This window comes from Penaeus chinensis, chromosome 19, assembly GCF_019202785.1.
Source record: "Penaeus chinensis breed Huanghai No. 1 chromosome 19, ASM1920278v2, whole genome shotgun sequence".
Lineage (NCBI taxonomy): Eukaryota > Metazoa > Arthropoda > Malacostraca > Decapoda > Penaeidae > Penaeus > Penaeus chinensis.
In genome coordinates this window covers 24,129,970-24,150,843 of record NC_061837.1, presented here as the reverse complement: position 1 = coordinate 24,150,843, position 20,874 = coordinate 24,129,970, and the positions used below count along the sequence as shown (strand labels likewise).

Sequence of the window (20,874 nt, the reverse complement as noted above, 5' to 3'; positions counted from 1 at the left end):
TGCCCGTCAACTAGTAAATTACTGGAATTTACTGTTCCATGAACTTCCATAAGCAACTTGCCAACGCAATTGGGCAGTAGGAGATGGCGGATCTGGGATCCCCCCCCCCCCCCCCCTTTGAATACAGGAATGATGTAGGTGAAGTGCCATGAGTTTGAAAAAGTGGGACTCCCAAATTTCATTGTACACTTCTAGCAACTTAATCATGGAATCATGATAAAGATGCTTTATCATCTCATGTCGAATCTCATTGGGCCCTGGGGATGTTCCTCAACAGGCTTCTAGGGCTCGAAGCTCATCCATTGTTAGATCTTTATTGTAATCAAAGTAATCTGTGGCAAAGTGAATAGTTTGCAGCTCAGCTACTTTCTTGGTGGTCAGGAATGCGGGATGGTAATTGTCTGAGCTGCTTGTATAAGAGAACTCCCGGTCGACTGCATTAGCAATGTCCTAGGTGAATCGAAATTGGTTCCTTCATGAATCACTTTTAATTCTGAAAGATGTTTTCTGGGTAATTTTATGAATAGCGGACCAAACCTCTGATATTGATGTATTACTCCTTATTGTAGAGATAGAGGTTTCCCAGGAGTCTCTGTTTCCTTGTCTAATTATTCTACGAGCCCTAGTTTGCTTATTTGTAGTTGCAACAAAAGTTCTCATTATTGATGTTATTTTTAAAAAGCCTGTAGGCCCTCTTGCGTTGGCACAGCCCCTTGCGGCAATCTGGTGTCCACCATGGAACTCTATGCTTAACGCTATCTGTCGAAGTTTTAGGAATGGATAGCATTGCTGCATCTAAAATCGAATTCCATATATTGTTACCTTTACCATTAATGGTTTCTCCATCAAGTTCAAGCTTGATGTTCCTTGTGAAGGCGACCCAGTCTGCTTTTTTACATTAAATTTAGATGCTGAAGGTGTTCTTACTGTGTCACAGAAATATTCAATAAAAAAGGGAAGGTGATCGCTTTCCAACGAGTTGTCAATGGTGTGTCACAGGCACTTGGCTGCTGTTGATGAAGAGACCAGTGTTAAGTCAATAAAGCTTAAATTACCTTAAATCTGCCCTCAGTGAACCCCATAACATATGATGAGCATTAAAATCACCTAAAATTATTTTTTCTTATGGCAGACTATCCTGAAGAACAAAAAGCTCATCATAAATTACCACTTACCAGGGGAATAATAAACTGAACGTGTAGTCAGATATGTGTTATTGTTTTTTACTTTGCATGCGACAAATTCCAGAGTAGAATCAATTGCCACTTTAGTGAAAGGGAAGCTTTGGTGGATGTACATGGTGACTCTGCCTCGACCCCTACCCTCTCGATCCTTCTGACACAAATGATAGTTCCCCAGCGAAACGACCTCGTTAGAGATGAGGTGTGTTAAGGTGTTTCTTGGAGCATAAGACAAAGCTAAGAATCTAAGGTCATTTTCTGAGTTCCATAATGGTTAATGCTAAGATTACATTTTATGGTTATTGGAAGTGTATTGTCTGCCTGTTATAATATTCCTTTTCTTGGAGGGAGAATTGTCATCCTCCCACACTACCCAGGGGCCTCCCATAGATATTTTTGGAGAGACTTGCTCCCATGCCCTGCGTTTACTGCCAGGGAGACGTCTGGTAGAAAATGATCTGTTTCAAGAAACCAGACCAAAAACCAAGTCCTAGCAGGAGCTGCCTGGACAAGAGGATGCAATCCAGATTGTGTTTTGATATCATGCTCCTTATGATGCTGCTGCGGCTTTTATTGGGTTGATTTAGCGGTTTGTTGAATTTTGTTTTTCAATTCTTTAATCTGACTCATTAATTCCTTAACCGTTTCCTTTAACTCTGCAATTTCTTTATCTTTAGCCACAAGCTCTTGACTGATGCCTTTTACACTGGGAGTGTTGTTAGTTGCTGCTGAAGTGTAGGAAGTATTGGGTTTGCTGGTCAAACCTTCAACTTTCCTCTTGGCTTCACTAACTTCATGCCCTCTCATGTATGTTAATGAATTGCACTTTTACAAGGAGGCTACCATCTCGTAATTTATGGACAAAATCAAAATCGCTGTCCATTTGACCATCAAGGACCTTGATGATGAAGGGGTTTACATTCAAAAGCGACTGATTTTTCTACACACATTTGACAGTCAAATACTTTGTATTCTCTGATGGGATTGCAAAAACTTGTCACTCTCGTTTGTCAGCAGTAGGGCTCCTATTGTTCAAGGTCGCATTAGTCCTTGAAGAGTCATGGGTTGTCCCCCCTCCTTGAGATGGAGAAGGGGTAGCCGGGGAATCGACCAAGTCCGAACCCTGGGCCCATGCCTATGCCCTCAACTATTGATAATCGACCTAACAGCAATACCTAAGAGAAGCGTGTGGCAGTTTCCATCCTCTACCCCCCTCCCCCTCAGTGGAAGCCTTGTCGAGTTATGTGGAAGACACCTTACTGCCGAACTTGCCTAATGCGAAGGATGGTAATTTGATGCCCACCCCTTAAGGGAATACAGGAGCCCACAAGGGCACTCCAGTAGGCTCAGGGAAGTCACATGAAGAGAGGAAAAGAATAAGAGATAAGGTGATGCCTCATTACTTTTTTTTTGTCTTTATATTTCAGTAAATATTTGTGAAAGCAGATGTGGAAAGAGGTGATATCTTTTAGCATAACTTTGTACAATATATGTATGAATATATATATTCATCCAAATTGGTTCACCTTTGCTTGCATACAGTGTTCTGGTTGCCAATTGCATGCATTTGACTGATTGGCTATTGTGCTACCGAAAACCAGTTTATGAAGTGAGTGTAAATCTAGTCACCATTGCGTCTCCATACATTTCTAAATATATAGCAAGACTGGATAGGTAGGCTTCACACCTCTGTCCCCAGCAGCTGCCTTTCCTCCTTAAGTGGATGCAGGTGCCATGCTCTGTTTTCACTTTTGGCATTTCTACGATGTAGGTAAGCATCCATCGTCGAGGGAGTTGCTGCATAAAATGACACATTTCATCAAACAGGGAGAGGGAGGGACACAGCAGACAGACCAACCCACACAGGGTCCAACTCCACCACCTTCTCCTTGTCTCCAGGGACACAGAAGTCTCATAAGGGTATCACATCTCCCTTTCAGTAATAAACTCAACAAGTCAGGACCCTCTTCATTCACCTGTACTAAGGCCTCTCTCACTGATATCTGGTAGCAAGTGGTGTTCAAGAATCTCTTCCACTGATATCTAATGACAGTGATGTTCATAGACCTCACAATGCCCAACATTAATTCGTCTACTACCCTGCGAAGCCACGCTCTTCGCCGACACCTGTTGCCAATCCACTCTATCAACTGTCGAAATATCTCATCATCTTATTTAAACTCCAAGCCATCACTACCAAGTCGCCTGCTGGCAATCCCGCCGCCACGGTAAGCACCGAGTGTCAGACAATTAAATGAGACATCCGTAAAAAGCTGACACAAGCTGGGCCATATTTAGAAGGCCCGGGCGAAGCAAGAACTTCGCAAACCATAAAAAAGAAGAGAACTACCAAGTCCACTTCTGATACACACTTAAATGCATTAGGTCTGCCCTACTAAGTGCTGACCACACGCATCAGTGTTACCCTCCTGACGAAGTCACTCAAAATATGTTCCCACTCTCTACACCACAATCTTTGCCAATCTGGCTCACTTGCCTTGCTTATCCGTCAGCACCACCAATACTTCCTCACCCTTATTAAAACCTCTGAAGACAATGTGACCCTAACGAACATCAGATCATCAGGAACCATCTGTATGATGCCAAGCAAAACCTGTATCCTTATGTGCTCATTACAGTGTTTCAAGCATTACATACAGCCGAGTAATGTAAACAATACATAGCAAGATTGGATGGTAGGCTTCACTCACCTCTCCCCAGCAGCTGCCTTTCCTCTTTGAGTTGATGCAGGTATCTGTTCTGCTTTCTCTTATGGCACTTCTAGGATATAAGTAAGCATCTGCCCTTAAAGGCAACTGCCGCATAAAAGAACACGTTTCAGCAGACAGACAGAGAGGGAAAGACACGGTACAGCTCCACCACCAGATGCATGTAGTGTCTTCTAGCTCCCCAATGTCGTCTGCAAATTCTTTTAAGTTCACAGGTTTTATTTGGAAATACACATGTTGATATTCGGCAGAGAGAATGTTTGGATATCTAACATCTGCTCAGATCAGTGCTCAGTTCTGAATTGCATTTAGTCTGCTGTTTAGTAGTGTGTTCAGAGGAACTGGTGGATATTCTAGAATGGGTGTGATTCAGTGTTAGAAAATCTGCAGTTTTAATTTTTCATGGGACCTTCAAAATGTTTGTATTATATGAGAACGATATTTCCTTACTATTACTATTTGTTTGGCATGATTTACTGTTAAAATAAGGCTGAAGAGGCTGCCGTGTTATGGTGTTCTGATTTCGGTGTATGATTGGTTTTCGCTGATCATATTGATCAAAGTGATGATTGTTTGGATATACCATTAATACTCAAACCCCTTAATTGATGAGTATTTATACATATATGGTTAGTTGTCGGGTTCTAGTGGTATTTATACATATATGGTTAGTTGTCGGGTTCTACTGGCAATTGGAAATGAAAACCTTTACTAGTTCTTGGCTTCCTGTTGTAATGCTGAAGATGTTTGTTGATGCCACTTCTACCATCTTCCTCTGTTCTGGGATTAGGTCATGCTTAATGATTGAGGCTTGGAACCGTTTGGGGAGGTAGCCGTCGCTGTCGACATGAACAACGAAGGCGCTGATCTTTACAAGATGTTGAAGGATGCTGCAGTGTTGGTTGTTAGTGTAGTCCAGATCCTGTCTCACATGTACTTTGTTCTAGCTGCCGCAAGGTATATGATAAGTTATGAGGTTTGGTTTGGTGTAACCTCTTTTCCCATCTTCAGTCTTTCCTAACGTGGTATAGCTTAACTGTGCCTCCAAGTGCTCTATCAATTTTAAATGTGGAGTGAATACTCTATAGGTGGTACTATTTAGGACGTTACTTGGTTCTTTATCTCCTCTGCCTGCCGTCTAAAATATGTTGTGACAAATGAAAATTAATTTGGAATCCACATAGATCTGATTCAATTTTTTTTTTTTTTTCTTTAGAAGCAGCTAAAACGAATGGTTAGGACGGCATGTTCGGTATGGTGAAATAGTTTAAATGGACAATATTACATGATTCATAGCATCGCACCTTGAGCAATTCACTTGTTCAGAGCTGCCAACTAGCTTGACTGTACCAATGGCCTTGTGTAGTGTATATTAATACACACTTAGTGAAGCGTAGTAACAGGTTAGTAATAGGTAATGTAATATGCAGTATTTTAAACCCACCGAAGTGGGCTATAGAAAAAATTGAGTAAGACTCATTGAGTTGTTCCCCTCCACGGAAATCTTTAGTAAAAGGCGAAAGATTTATGCGTTTTGAAGGGAAACCAGAGTTAACTTTGTGTAGCATCTCGGGACACCAACAGAGGAAGACTGAGGAGATACTGCGAGTGAATACTGAACTAATTAAAATGTGAGGGTTATTAAGTATGAATGGGCAAATTACTTCTTCTGTTCGAATGCATAAGGAATTTTCCATATTTCTATCAAGAAAATATCAACATTTGAACCACCTGTGTCTTCGATTAATTGTATATATATATATATTTTTTTTTTTATTTATAACCTAAGCCAACGCTTTAAAACATAGTTCAAGACATCTATCATTATAGATGCACATGTATATGCGTGTCCTACAGATACTTAGGTTATAGATTATTTGGCTATAGACTTTCTTTATAGAATGTTTCCCAGAAATAACGGGAAAAGAAAAAGTAATTTAAGAAATGTTCTTACATAAGTTCAAGTGGGAAAATGAAAACGTGTAAAAGAAAACGAAAGTACAGGGGAGGGGGGACTCAAAAGAAGCGCAAGGTATCAATTGTTTATCTCTTGTAGTTAACCCATTCGCGACGTGCACGTCACGTATCCGTGTCATGCCCACTGTGAGTTTACTTGTTTAATTCTTTTTATGCATAGATGTCTACACTTGTACTAAATCAGCAATGAGCCAATTATGAGTACTGCCTGTCTCGCCCGTTTACCCTTTTCTTTAATTTACGAAAATATTTTACGTTATCTTATTTTGATATTACTATTGTTATTTTTTTTTATGACATTATAGTAATTATAATGTTTATAATAAAAATAACACCATCGATATTCATAGCACTAGTAAAAAAATCATTTCCCGCCAATTCAAGTAAAGGTGAAATCAGGTAAGGCAGAGCCGTCTACGTGTAGAGACATTTCACAAAAAATAAAAAAAATGAGCACAGCATTTTCCCCATTTTTTTTTTTTTTCCCCAGGCGGCAATGGGTTAATATCTTATCATATCACAATCCCTATCAATAACATTTTCGTTTGAAGTCTTTAGTATTGTTAATATAATCGCGCCGCCACCACCATCATCAATACTTCGTTATCATCAACCGTTACCCTAACCCCTATTTATTATTAACCATTAATTGTTTAAATCATTATCGTTGTTATATATCACGTAATTACTCATTATTACATTTTTTTCACACAGAAGAGGGTGGCTGGTGAAACATATATTTAGTTGAATGGTAAAACAGTACTGTGTTGAAACTAATAGAAACACTCAAAGCTGAACCACGGATCTAGTTTTACATAAGGATTTTACATTTGCTTCTCCGATTTCTTATGTTACATTAAGCTCTGAGCGAAGACGCAGAACAGTTAAGTGGATTACATTCATATTTGCAGCCCTGAACCGGGCTATCAAAAATTGCCGTGGCCGTCGGTCTTTCACGACGCCCAGGCGGGGTATTGGGAAAAGTTTTCAACTAGCAATAATCGCACCTCGGTTAAACCTCATTGGTTACGATACTGCCACTGCGCAAAGCTAAAGACTACTTGGTACCTCTGCACCCAACCCCCAAGTACTGAGGACTTGAAGTTTTTTTTGTTTCTCTCTCTCTCTCTCTCTCTCTCTCTCTCTCTCTCTCTCTCTCTCTCTCTCTCTCTCTCTCTCTCTCTCTCTCTCTCTCTCTCTCTCACACACACACACACACACATATACAGGGATGCAGGTAAAATTAATGAAGTGCTTTAAAAACGAATTGTTTTTCTCGTTCGGCTATAATTTGTGCTTCATACCTAAAGTATCTTAGTTTTCAGCTATAATGAGCATTCTAGTTACATGCAGTGAACGAATTTTCCAAATATACTGTAACTGCATCAACAATTCATAATAGGTATTTCACACATAGTGTCTATAACCACTAATCTCCCACTCCAATTACAAATTCTAAATAGAGCGTAGAGAGACAACATGAACCTGAAATACTAATACACACTCAAAAAAAATCATACTTGAATATTGCCAAAAATATTGTCGTACGGTTTTCTATTGTTAGCAATATATATTCAAATATTGCACATTTTAAAAACAAAACTTCTTAACAACATGACCAAGTGATAAAGAGATTTTTAATCATGAACTAACAAAAAGTTTCTAGGAAACCCACCTTAAGTCATCAGTAAATCTAGGTTGGGCAGACAAAATACTGAAAGATTTTAAGATCATACTTTATAGGATCAATTCTATAGTGAGATTGCCGGGTTTCTCGCCGAGATTCTCGGAATATATTCAACCACGATGAGGACTTTCAGTGCGAGCCTCTGAGCGGGAAGCGGTTCTTACGTTCTTCGTAAGAGCATTGATGACCGTTCTGACTCGGTTCGCCGTGTCCAGATGAGGCTTGCACAGGCTGAGTGGTTGAATATAAATCCACTACTAGGATTGTAACTTTTGAAATCTCCTTCAGGGGAGAAAAAAATACTTGTGCCATTTAAAAAAAAAACAAACCCTTCTCATGGGAACATTCAAATCTACAGTCTCTTTGATCAGTGTAGTGCATTCCGAATAACTTGGGTATTTGGGAATCACAGGAATATATATATATATATATACATATATTAATATATAAAGAAGTATGTAACCATGATTATATATATTTATTAATACATAAAGAAGTATATAACCATGTTAATATATATTTATGTTTATATATATTTATGTTTATATATGTATATATACATATGTATATTTTGATTAGACATGTATAAATACATATGTATATTATGATTAGACATTTATATATACATATGTATATTATGATTAGACATGTATATATGCATATGTATGTTTATATTTATATGTATATTATGATTAGACATGTATATATGCATATGTATGTTTATATATGTATATATCCATATGTATGTTTATATATGTATATGTATATATCCATATGCATGTTTGTTTATATATGTATATGTATATATCCATATGCATGTTTGTTTATATATGTATATGTATATATCCATATGTATGTTTGTTTATATATGTATATATCCATATGTATGTTTATATATGTATATATATACATGTTTATGTCTATATATATGTTAATATGATATATATACTATATAAATATGTCTGTATGTTAGCAGGAATAACTGTTAAACTATTTAGAATATAATACAAAATTTATTGGAAAATTTATAATGGATTCACTGATAGAAATGACAGAAGCCCAATATCCTTCTATACGGAATAGAGACGAGGAATGTATGCTTTTCCAAATTGCAATTTCAGCCAAATTTTGACCTTATACCCCTATCAATTGCTGCCCCAGTATTCTCATTCACGAGAGAATATATCACATATTGCAGATATAAATTAGTATCGACGGTTGATGCCACCCGTACAGATAGAAGGGACTCTAATCTCTGGGATCCTTTCCTATATAAGGATGATATTAGCCCAGATACCTGGGGATATAAATCAATAGATATGTATGTGTCATACACAATTACTCATTGATATTCATATATAGGCCAGCTTATATGCATAACATTAATTATGTATAGACATGTATGTATACATTTATAAAATATGTAGACATATGTGTATGGTTTGTATAACTGTGCATTATATATATATATATAGATAGATAGATAGATACACTTGTATGGGAAAGTGGGCTAGCTGGCATAGCCAACTAATTAATAAAATTTGACTCGCTATAGAAACAGTAATAGTTTCTTGTTTCCCAAGTTAAATTTGCAACAACTCACCCATACTTTTCTCATTTATCACACCACAACTGGCATATATGATCGGATAATTTAAATTATAGTAAGGATTTCGCCAGCACCAATGAATGTGGTCAGCTGATCTTTATATGTGTATGTATATGTATATATGTATATACGGTAAGTAGAATAGTACCTCAACCTTCCCATTTTGAATTTTATTTATTTATTTATTTATTTTTTAACTACCAGGCCATAATCTCGTGGTATATTTCCGACTGCTTTCATTCTAGTAGAGGGGAATGAGTAAAACACGATATAAAGTGTTCATTTAGTGTCCCGTTCATACTTACTATAATTTTAGAACTATAGCCTCTCATTACTTTTCGTTTTTTTTTTCCAAAGGCACATTCACGATTGTGTTGGGAATATTTGTAATCCAAAAGTAATTGCAAATTTAAAGGCATAGAGCCTTTACTTACTGACAAGCAAATGTTTTTTAGGAGATATAATCAGCTTATGGGTTGACGCATATGTGAATACGATCGGTTTATAACGCTAACGAGATTGAATGAACTATTGTATGAAATTGCAAGATATGCACATCTGTGGACTGCGATCAATTAGAATTCAAATATGTTACATGAGTGTGATTATACATACTTAATTATGCACGCTTCCGCACTAAAGAAAACCCACGTCAGTCCGCACTTATGGTACACATATTTAAAGTAGTGTGATATAAACACGCATGCTTTACGTTTTTATGGTATAGGAATTTAATTTGCATTTTGAAATTGGTAGCTGAAAACTGCCAGAGAGCAAATGGTCTTCAGGCGCACTGCCTGAGTACGTAACGTTTCTGTAGTTTGCAATGGAACACTGTCTTGGAGAGACTGAACACTCAAAATCTACCGCGTTAACCGCTTACGCCATTGGCGGTGACTTAGAGAGGATTTTCAGATATACATTCCACATAATACTGTCCTTCTAAGGGGGATAGCGCGAACGCAGTCCCCCGCTACCAAAAATTGCGCACTCGAGTTAACCACATTTGGGTTAATCGCAGGGGTCAGCGCCACCGGAGTGCAATGGTGAGCCTCGCCCTGGGAGAACCGCCTTCGTGATCACGGTATCTCCTGTGCCAGGTAAGTATGCCGCACGGGCAGACGGGCCAAGCCAGACGTACTCACACTGAGCAGCCCACGAGTACACTAACGGTTTATGCAAATATCCATCTACTGCTTGTCATTGCACATACATTGGAGCTGAAGTTGTTTTAAAATTAAATCAGTATATTATATATAGCGAAATAAGGGGAAATCCTTTGGCGTAGTACTACCATTTGCAATGATAATATATATCCTAATATATACTTTTCATAGGAGCTAACGCCATTTACCCTAGATTTTCGCTCCAAATTCCAGCCGTCCCTCATGATATAGCCTGCTACATTTATTTGGTCATTTTAGGTTTTATATAATTTACAACCCTCAACCATGCCAGATTCAAGGGCAATTATTAAGCAGCAAAATAAGACCAAAAGGAATATAGCGTCACTAGTATCATGAATAGGTGTAGGCCTAAATTATGAGAACAAAGTGTCGGAAAAAAAAGAGTCCTCCCTGTTTGAAAGTTCCGTTGGGTCGTACTCGGCACAAAAAAAAAAAAAAAAAGGACTTACTATCCTCCCATTCTTCACTAAAGGTACTATTAATTTGCTGACTTATTTCTATGGAAATTGTATATAAATAAGCAATACATATACATGCATAGATATGTGTATTGATGCATAAATATATATATGTACATAGATACAAATTTATACTATATGTACACATAATTATGTATGTATACATATTTATGATACAACTATAAACATGCATATATGTATATGTATTAATAGTATATATATATATTAATAGAAACAATAATTAATTTGTATAAAACATAATATATATACATATATATATAAGGCATTTACAATATAACATTACTTATATACAGATATGTTAATAAGTATATATATTAATAATAAACTATATAAATATTAATGAATATACATATGCAGCATATATAAATATATACATATTAATTCAAAGCAATATTTATATATAAATATAAAATATATATAAATATAAAATATATATAAATATAAAATATATATAAATATAAAATATATATAAATATGCAGTCAATGTATAGAATATACAGAATACACACACACACACACACACATATATATATATATATATATATATATATATATAAACATTATGTATATAAATATATCTACATATATACATTACCTATATATATACTAACAATACATATTATAAAGCTATAGCTATATTAGCAATATATATGTATATATATAGAACACTATAGATATATTAACAATATATGTATAAGTATATGTATATGTGTGTGTGTGTAAATAAATGAATGTAAACATATAAATCTATATCACAAATATATAATGTAAATATAAAAATCTCTATATAATATATATATATATATATATATATATGCATCATGTCCTTATATATGCACATATATTATATACAGAAATATGTATACACATATTATATACAGATATATGTATGCACATATAAATACCCATAACTATACTTATATGAATATATATACATATATATAAATATGAAATGAAAGTGTTATATATAATTTATACATGATAATACTAACGAGAAATATAAAAAAAATCAAAATCAGACGTCGTTTATGCCGTTCTGTGTTCGAAACTGCTTTACCAGCATGTCCGCTGACTTACTGTGTTGGGGGGAATTCCATACATGAATTGGTATCGCTTCTCGGCCTTTTGGCTAAGATCAAAGTGTAGTATCTGTTCTTATCAGCTTAATATCTGATACGATCCCCATGTGGGATCTACGATATTAAACTGATTTTTGGAATATGGCGAAGTGCTAGGGGCTTGCTCCACCTTTGCCGCGGATCGGCCCGGTATTGCAGTACCTCCGGGATTGGTCCACTCCCCACGGGGAGAATAAAAACTTATATATTACATTAAAATGGTTAATAATACCTTCATTCACGCGGTCTGCTATACGAGTGCATTTGTTTACTCTTCTCCAAGGTCCCCTTATATTTCTTCTAAACGGCTAATAATCCTGAGAATCAAGTTTGTTGCACTCACTTTTTCCCTTATCGATTATGTACGCTTTCAATCTCCGTTTGTTTGAATATTACAATCAGTATGTGCAGTCACTTCGCACAGAATAGGATAACATCCCTTCCAGTTTGGGAACAATTCGCTAGTTAAATTTCGTATTGCAAGCACGATCAAAATGCACAACGAGGTAAAGCATGCCAATGTTAACCAAACAACATCAGTGTATGTACTCGTAAACAATAGAAAAAACATAATAAATATATATAAAAGCCCGAGTAAACCACATACTAACACAAATACATAAGTGCATATGCCTCAACTATTTTGTAACTATATTTGGTGAGACATACTACTAAGTAACTTAAATTTCCCATTGCCAACCTGGTGATCTGATGTTAATTTCTAGCCGATTTTGTCGTGTCATCTAGTTCATCAATTATCCACTGTAGTCAGTGTAGCCACTGGCATCAGCATGGTGTATCCAATGACATCAGTATCTCCAAGACAATCGAATCACATTCCATTAATGGTTTCTATATGGGTTGCTACCAGAGTAATGCCATAGGCCTTATCCCAGGAATGGACATGTGTATCGACTGTTTCTTCTCTTTTTCATATGCAAATTGAATGCATATTCAGGGGCGTAATTTTACCTTTTTCTTAGGGGCTGGCGACCGAAGCGAACACAAAAAGTTAGAAAAATGAACTATTTCTGGGGCATTTTGAAGCTATAAACGGTCCTATACGTGTATTATAATAATACAAAAAAAAAAAGAAGGTAATGATCATGGCCCTTAAGGGGGACCATCTAGACCTTGAGATGAGGGAAAACAGCTGCCCCTCCCCTGACTCCCCTGTGCATACTGTTTCATATGTTAAAATATATAGACAGTATCCCTCGTGAAAGAAGTCGATAATGTGTAAGTTCGAGAGTTAACAAAACGTGCTGACCCTCGGACATGTGTCTATCCTCAATTAAAGATTTGTTTCTTCATCCCATCGATAGCCGATTTATTAATGTAGCCGTTTCCAGATGCAAACTCCACACGTGGCTGACGATTTGTCGCTAAGCCAGTGCCAACAAAGGGGCGCGCACATTTTTAGAATGAAAGTGAGAAAAAAAAACTTTTATCACACGTTTTCATTTGTCTGTTAGTTTGTACAAAGTCAAGGTAGGAAACACGCCATCACCCATATTTTGTAAACCATTCTCTCACTCACATGAACGTGTGCGTAAGTGCAAAAAGTGTATGTGTATACTGTGTACATAAGCATGTATACTCCCATGTGGCTCGCGGCTGATAATAATAACTGCCCCACGCGCACTCCCGGGTCAAGGCCGGCCCCTGAGCCAGCCGTCCGCCCCCCTTGGGCTGACCGCACACCCAGCACTAAGCCTTACCAAGACTTGTACCGTGTGATCTCTATCTGTGTTGCTTACGCTTCTTCATAACAGAGGTTAAGCCAACCGTCCCTTTTTAATACATCCTGCATAACCAATTGTATAAGGCGTCTAAAAAGCCTTTACATATCTGGTAGCAGCGGTGTAGTTACGTCCTTTTGGCACGCAACATGGACGCACAGTCTCCGAAATCCGCTCGACTATCTTCCTATGAACATGTCTTCAGAACCTGTTGTGAGTACATATTTGGGCCTTTTTCCTTTCTTTTCTCTATCTTCGCCTAAATGAGTTACGCCGAATGTGCAGTTACGCTCACGCTGGTTTTGATAGGTTAAAGTGCTGATTGACAGCAAATAGTACGCTCTCCATTCTTCTGACCTCCGATCACATTACTGTGTGATCACGGTATGGGTTCAAACAATATGAATATCATTCACTTATTACCTATTTGTTAAATTTTCTCGTGATTAGAGAGTTTATTGTTTCAATTGCAACGAATTTAGCGCATTCATGATTTTACTGTTTTCATGAACATATCATTATTCTTTTCTCACTGACCATTTCCCGTCTTGACCTGACCTCGGAGTGATAAGCCATTAGTCAAACTTGCTTGGGACAGTTGGGTGATCTGACCCTGCTTTCACTTTGAGTGATTAAAACGCTGAAAATGGCTGTGAGAACAGCTGGCATTTCCTGTATATTGTTTTCTAGATTGTTACATTATAGGATAATGCGTAGCATCCGTTACATGTTCACGTTCTATCAGCGCTAGAATGGAGCTTGTAACATGAATTATTTACATTTTTATATAGCGCCAGGGATCTTCCCCTTATCATAGTGTCAGAGTACCTAGGGTTGCATATATGCCTAAAAGATCTGCGCTCCGATGTTATTTTGTTCAGCAACTTTTGAGCAGGTGTGACCCACTGTTACGTCCGCTAACTAATGTTGGACTAGGGCTTAAGTTAGAATCGTGATTCGCTTATTAATCACACCCTGCTCACACTTTAGACGTCACTGCCATATTTGGGTAAATCCCATCGATTTGTAATTCATGATAAATACCCATAGGACATTGCATAAGCGCCCATCACAGACTCGCAGCTAGAGTGGGTTATTTATAAATTTTCCCAGCTCGTTTCACTTCATGAAGTATGGCATTCTTGGGGTATAGACCCCCCGTCAATGAAGTTGCATGTGCAGTTGACAATACCTCACCAGATTGTTCCCCGAGAAGATTCACTAGCGTGAGGCCACAAATTGTTTTCATGTCACCATTCATTAGTGCGTCATACTGTCGCATATCATTAAATGTTAAATTCCATGTAGTATTTTAAATTATTTTGTATTACTTCTATAGTTAGTTTATTAAATATGTGTAAAATGAACGTTAATTTCTGTGTTTAGCAATTCATGTCAGGTCTGTGTGAGGTCACTTTCACTCTCATTAACTGTCACTCACACTCACACACACACACACACGCTCACGCACTCCCGCGAGTTTGTCAGTCATGATGTGTGACTTGTGACATACATTTCTTCTCTGCCTTACGACAATTGGTTCAAGTAAATCCTTACGGATTGCCGTTGTCGTTTCCCTTACTTATCTTCATTCTATCGAGAGACGGTTTGGTAGTACAAACTAGGTTTTTGTGGACCGCTATTGTCGTCTCTCTCTCCTAATTTTTCTGAAGGTTAAACAAAATAAAAAAATAAATAAAAGACAAAAATAATGAAAATTCGAACATCAATAACTGCAAATCATATAAATAATCGGCTAGTGGCGCTTAACATCCCCTCTTCTCTGTTGTCTATCTTTTCTCTTACTATCTTGGCCAGTATGTGTATAATCTGGTTCACGATATCTGTCACGGTACCGAAGGAGGCCCTGCTGCAGGAACGGTCACCTTCGGATGCTGTGGAAGACGTCGCCGGAAGATCGCCAGAAACCGAGAAAGACTAGGATAATTATGCCCGTAGATTCAGTGAAGGACCAGGATTTCGCCAGAGCAGGTACCAATCGCCCCATGATGGACGGGCGCCGCTTCCTGGACGCCGCAGATCCACTCAAGCCTCCAGGAGCTCGTCACCCGAAGAGGACGCTTCCTGCCGGACAGGAGCTCGTCACCCGAAGAGGACGCTTCCTGCCGGATAGGAGCTCGTCACCCGAAGAGGACGCTTCCTGCCGGACAGGAGCTCGTCACCCGAAGAGGACGCTTCCTGCCGGATAGGAGCTCGTCACCCGAAGAGGACGCTTCCTGCCGGACAGGAGCTCGTCACCCGAAGAGGACGCTTCCTGCCGGATAGGAGCTCGTCACCCGAAGAGGACGCTTCCTGCCGGACAGGAGCTCGTCACCCGAAGAGGACGCTTCCTGCCGGACGCCCGTGATCCCGATGAGGACTACAAGGACGTCGGTACGAGCACGCAGGCAAGAAGGACCTGGATGAGATCTGCGGGAACATGCATTGGGCGAGTAAGCCGCCGAGATAGGCCTGGTTGAGGACTACGAGGACGAGTCCGAAGTCAAGGAGGACCTGTGCGAGACCTTCGAGGATGTGTGGATGTCGAGGACGAACGGATTTACGAGGGACGAAGATGAAGATGACGACAGGGTCGAGCAGCCACGAAGATGCACCAGGGACAGCACACGCAAGAACGAAGTGATTACAAGTCAAGAATCAGCCAGGTTGGGTCACCCTTGAGGCAAATATCAGGTTCCCCAAGGGCGAGGCGTTAGTAGATGGCCGAGCTATATACTGTGTACATATGCACATATGCTCCCACATGGCAAGCGTGGCCCGGGCTGCCGCATGGCAGATAATAACTGCCCCACAGGCACTCCCAGGGTATAAAAGGCCAAGGATGACCCAGCTCAGGACATGCTCAAACCAAGCAGCCACAGCAAATAGAACACAGTCACAGAGCAGCAATACCTGGCCAATCAGCGAGCCCGCTCCCTGCATTGCCAGATACCGCTACCCTGCACTAAACTCTTTATTGTGCCTTTGCTTACGGCGTGTTTAGCCAGTTCTCGCTGCCGCAACACCGTTTGACCTATAGGTAACTTTTGTTACTGAGAGTTAAAACTGACAAAGTGACACACAGACATCTCCGTCAAGCCACCGTGGTCTGCCGCAACCTTGACCAGGCTAAGCTGTGTGTCAATGACCCTTGCCACCGGTCATTGATTGAATCACAGGCCCTGAATGATTGTGTAGCTTCAGTTATCACTTCCATTCGGTGCCCAGTACTCAATCTTTCTTTGACCTCTTTTTCTGCCCCTGCCTATTTCTATCTCTTTTTGTACTCTTCCTGGGCCTATGAGAGTTCTTGTGACTCTGGTATTCGCCTGGGGGAGATGTGCAGCCCCAGCCCCCTTGTAGCAGATTGGGACCAGGGAGCATCACCAAGTACAAAGCCTCAGTTCTTGAGAGGTACCGGAGAACTCCGCCGGTTCTTCCTCTTGAGAGGGTTAGGGAAACTGCAGGTCTCTATAAACCTGCAACTACAGTAAGTAGGGATAGGGTTAGGTCCCTGAAAAGGGTCCCCACTGACCACCACAGGAACACCAACACGACCTCTACAGCCCCTCCAAGAGGAGACAGGGGTGGGTTTGTAATTCCTGCCCTCCCTTGGGTCAGCGGTGTAGTCTAACGTCAACCCACCACCACCTCATGTCCTCATGAGGATCAAGATCAAATTAACTAATGGGCGACCCTCTTCTTCAAAGAGGGAAGCCCTCCTGCAAGCCCTCTTCAATGCTGAAATTCGGACCTTAAGAGTAATCACCGCCCACGACCACTACCTAATCATCTGTCAAGATGATAAAAATGCTGAAGATCTTTTAACCACCACATGTAAAGATCTATTAAAAAAAGAAAGGATTTGAGCCACAAATGCCACCCGAACTTAAGGCCAAACTCACACTGGTCCTAAAACAGGTCGATAGGGAACTAGTAAAGAGGCGCCCGAAAATATCAAATAAGAACTAGAAAGACACTTACCTGCCAACCAAATCAGTAACATTTTCAGACCACCAGACAGCTGCCAACATCCAAGAAAAGGACTGTACCTTTTTAACATCTTTATTAGCCCAAGACAAATAGAACCCGAGCGGTTCACAAACATTGTACAGTGCATGCATTGCTACCGCTATGGGCACTACAAAAACAATTGTCCAGATAATGACAAAAATCTCAAACTTTGCTCAGATTGCGGGTCAAACACCCATAACTATACATACTGCAAATCAGACACAAAGAGGTGCCTAAACTGCGGTGAAGGACACCGAACTCTGGCCAACTCCTGCCCCATAAGGAAGGAAGCTATGCAAAGGGCAAGAGAGGAGAAGAACAAAAGAAGGAAATCCCTATACAGAACAAAGCACTATACTGGATAAACAACACCACTAAACAAGAAAGAATACGATACAGAATTACCGCACAATCACTACAACAACTGCAACACTGACTCTCCCATCACAAACAATATCACTCAACACACACCAGACAACTCCCTATCACACCACAAGACATGAGACATGCACACACACGCTCACAAAACACAACACCAGGCGCCAGCAACATCAATAAACTTATCGTGCAACACCTTCCACCCATCATGCTCACCAGACTTCGACACCTCTTCAACACTGCCCTGGCAACAGGAGACTTTCCCACCAAGTTCAAACATGCATCACTCATCCTCATCCCCAAACCAGGGAAGCCACCTCACGAGGTGACCAGCTTCCGGCCCATATCACTGCTGGAAGTTCCCGGGAAGTTGCTTGAGAGGATTATCCCACACATACTTAAAACACATCTTGGATACAACATACACAACCCTTGGCAACACGGCTTCCGCCCACACAGAGGGACTGGGAGCGCAATCGCCCTCGCTTATGAGGAGATCGCTCTCAGTCTCGCAAACAAGCACCAAACCAACGTTATACTTCGAGACGTCACCAAGGCCTTTGATAAGGTCTGGCATGACGGCCTCAAATACAAAATAACACAACTACAACTGCCTCCACACTTCACACACTTCTTAAGCATTTTCCTGGACAACAGAACAGCCTCCATTCGCCTTGGTTCTTACCAAGGTCCTCTCATCCACCTCAGGAGTGGAGTTCCACAGGACAGCGTCCTCTCACCCACACTCTACATCCTCTACACTGCCAACCTACCACCCCAAGCACCCTACAGCAATTACATCGCATACGCAGACGACATCACACAAATCATATCACACTCCTCCAAATCCAAAAACATCATGAAAGCAGCCACACAAACAGCCATAAACACGATCAACACCTTCGAAAACAAATGGAAAATACAAACACAAACAAATTCACAGTCATACCAGTGGGAAGACGCAACCCACCTCCACTCACAATAAACAACACTACGCACCCACAGGAAACATGCTAGGCTTACACTTCAGCAGAAACGGTACTCACACACACGCACAACACCGAATAAAACAAGCAAGAACAGCTCTAAAAAAACTCAAACCCTTCTCATACTGCACAACACCCACCAAACTTAAACTCTACAAAACCACTAAAACCACTGTAAGACCCATACTCGAATACACACCCAATCCACTGATTGCAATCTCAAAATCACAAAAACTTAGGATGCAATCCATACAGAACAAAGCACTATACTGGATAAACAACACCACTAAACAAGAAAGAATACGATACAGAATTACCGCACAATCACTACAACAACTGCAACACTGACTCTCCCATCACAAACAATATCACTCAACACACACCAGACAACTCCCTATCACACCACAAGACATGAGACATGCACACACACGCTCACAAAACACAACACCAGGCGCCAGCAACATCAATAAACTTATCGTGCAACACCTTCCACCCATCATGCTCACCAGACTTCGACACCTCTTCAACACTGCCCTGGCAACAGGAGACTTTCCCACCAAGTTCAAACATGCATCACTCATCCTCATCCCCAAACCAGGGAAGCCACCTCACGAGGTGACCAGCTTCCGGCCCATATCACTGCTGGAAGTTCCCGGGAAGTTGCTTGAGAGGATTATCCCACACATACTTAAAACACATCTTGGATACAACATACACAACCCTTGGCAACACGGCTTCCGCCCACACAGAGGGACTGGGAGCGCAATCGCCCTCGCTTATGAGGAGATCACTCTCAGTCTCGCAAACAAGCACCAAACCAACGTTATACTTCGAGACGTCACCAAGGCCTTTGATAAGGTCTGGCATGACGGCCTCAAATACAAAATAACACAACTACAACTGCCTCCACACTTCACACACTTCTTAAGCATTTTCCTGGACAACAGAACAGCCTCCATTCGCCTTGGTTCTTACCAAGGTCCTCTCATCCACCTCAGGAGTGGAGTTCCACAGGACAGCGTCCTCTCACCCACACTCTACATCCTCTACACTGCCAACCTACCACCCCAAGCACCCTACAGCAATTACATCGCATACGCAGACGACATCACACAAATCATATCACACTCCTCCAAATCCAAAAACATCATGAAAGCAGCCACACAAACAGCCATAAACACGATCAACACCTTCGAAAACAAATGGAAAATACAAACACAAACAAATTCACAGTCATACCAGTGGGAAGACGCAACCCACCTCCACTCACAATAAACAACACTACGCACCCACAGGAAACATGCTAGGCTTACACTTCAGCAGAAACGGTACTCACACACACGCACAACACCGAATAAAACAAGCAAGAACAGCTCTAAAAAAACTCAAACCCTTCTCATACTGCACAACACCCACCAAACTTAAACTCTACAAAACCACTAAAACCACTGTAAGACCCATACTCGAATACACACCCAATCCACTGATTGCAATCTCAAAATCACAAAAACTTAGGATGCAATCCATACAGAACAAAGCACTATACTGGATAAACAACACCACTAAACAAGAAAGAATACGATACAGAATTACCGCACAATCACTACAACAACTGCAACACCTGACTCTCCCATCACAAACAATATCACTCAACACACACCAGACAACTCCCTATCACACCACAAGACATGAGACATGCACACACACGCTCACAAAACACAACACCAGGCGCCAGCAACATCAATAAACTTATCGTGCAACACCTTCCACCCATCATGCTCACCAGA

The 20,874-nt window shown here is 40.2% G+C and overlaps 5 non-coding genes across 5 annotated transcripts; 2 read left to right on the top strand and 3 right to left on the bottom strand.

The window, feature by feature from the left end:
* Nucleotides 1-5,346: 5,346 nt before the first annotated feature.
* LOC125035494 lies at nucleotides 5,347-5,464 on the bottom strand. Its single transcript, XR_007115782.1, has one exon. It is a non-coding gene; the product is annotated as a U5 spliceosomal RNA (small nuclear RNA).
* A 1,334-nt stretch (nucleotides 5,465-6,798) lies between these two features.
* On the bottom strand, nucleotides 6,799-6,939 carry LOC125035493. Its single transcript, XR_007115781.1, has one exon. It is a non-coding gene; the product is annotated as a U4 spliceosomal RNA (small nuclear RNA).
* A 674-nt stretch (nucleotides 6,940-7,613) lies between these two features.
* Nucleotides 7,614-7,814, top strand: LOC125035542. The gene has a single exon (XR_007115827.1). It is a non-coding gene; the product is annotated as a small nucleolar RNA U3 (small nucleolar RNA).
* Nucleotides 7,815-10,128: 2,314 nt separating this feature from the next.
* LOC125035534 lies at nucleotides 10,129-10,291 on the bottom strand. The gene has a single exon (XR_007115819.1). It is a non-coding gene; the product is annotated as a U1 spliceosomal RNA (small nuclear RNA).
* Nucleotides 10,292-11,958: 1,667 nt separating this feature from the next.
* Nucleotides 11,959-12,151, top strand: LOC125035540. The gene has a single exon (XR_007115826.1). It is a non-coding gene; the product is annotated as a U2 spliceosomal RNA (small nuclear RNA).
* The last annotated feature ends 8,723 nt before the right edge of the window (nucleotides 12,152-20,874 follow it).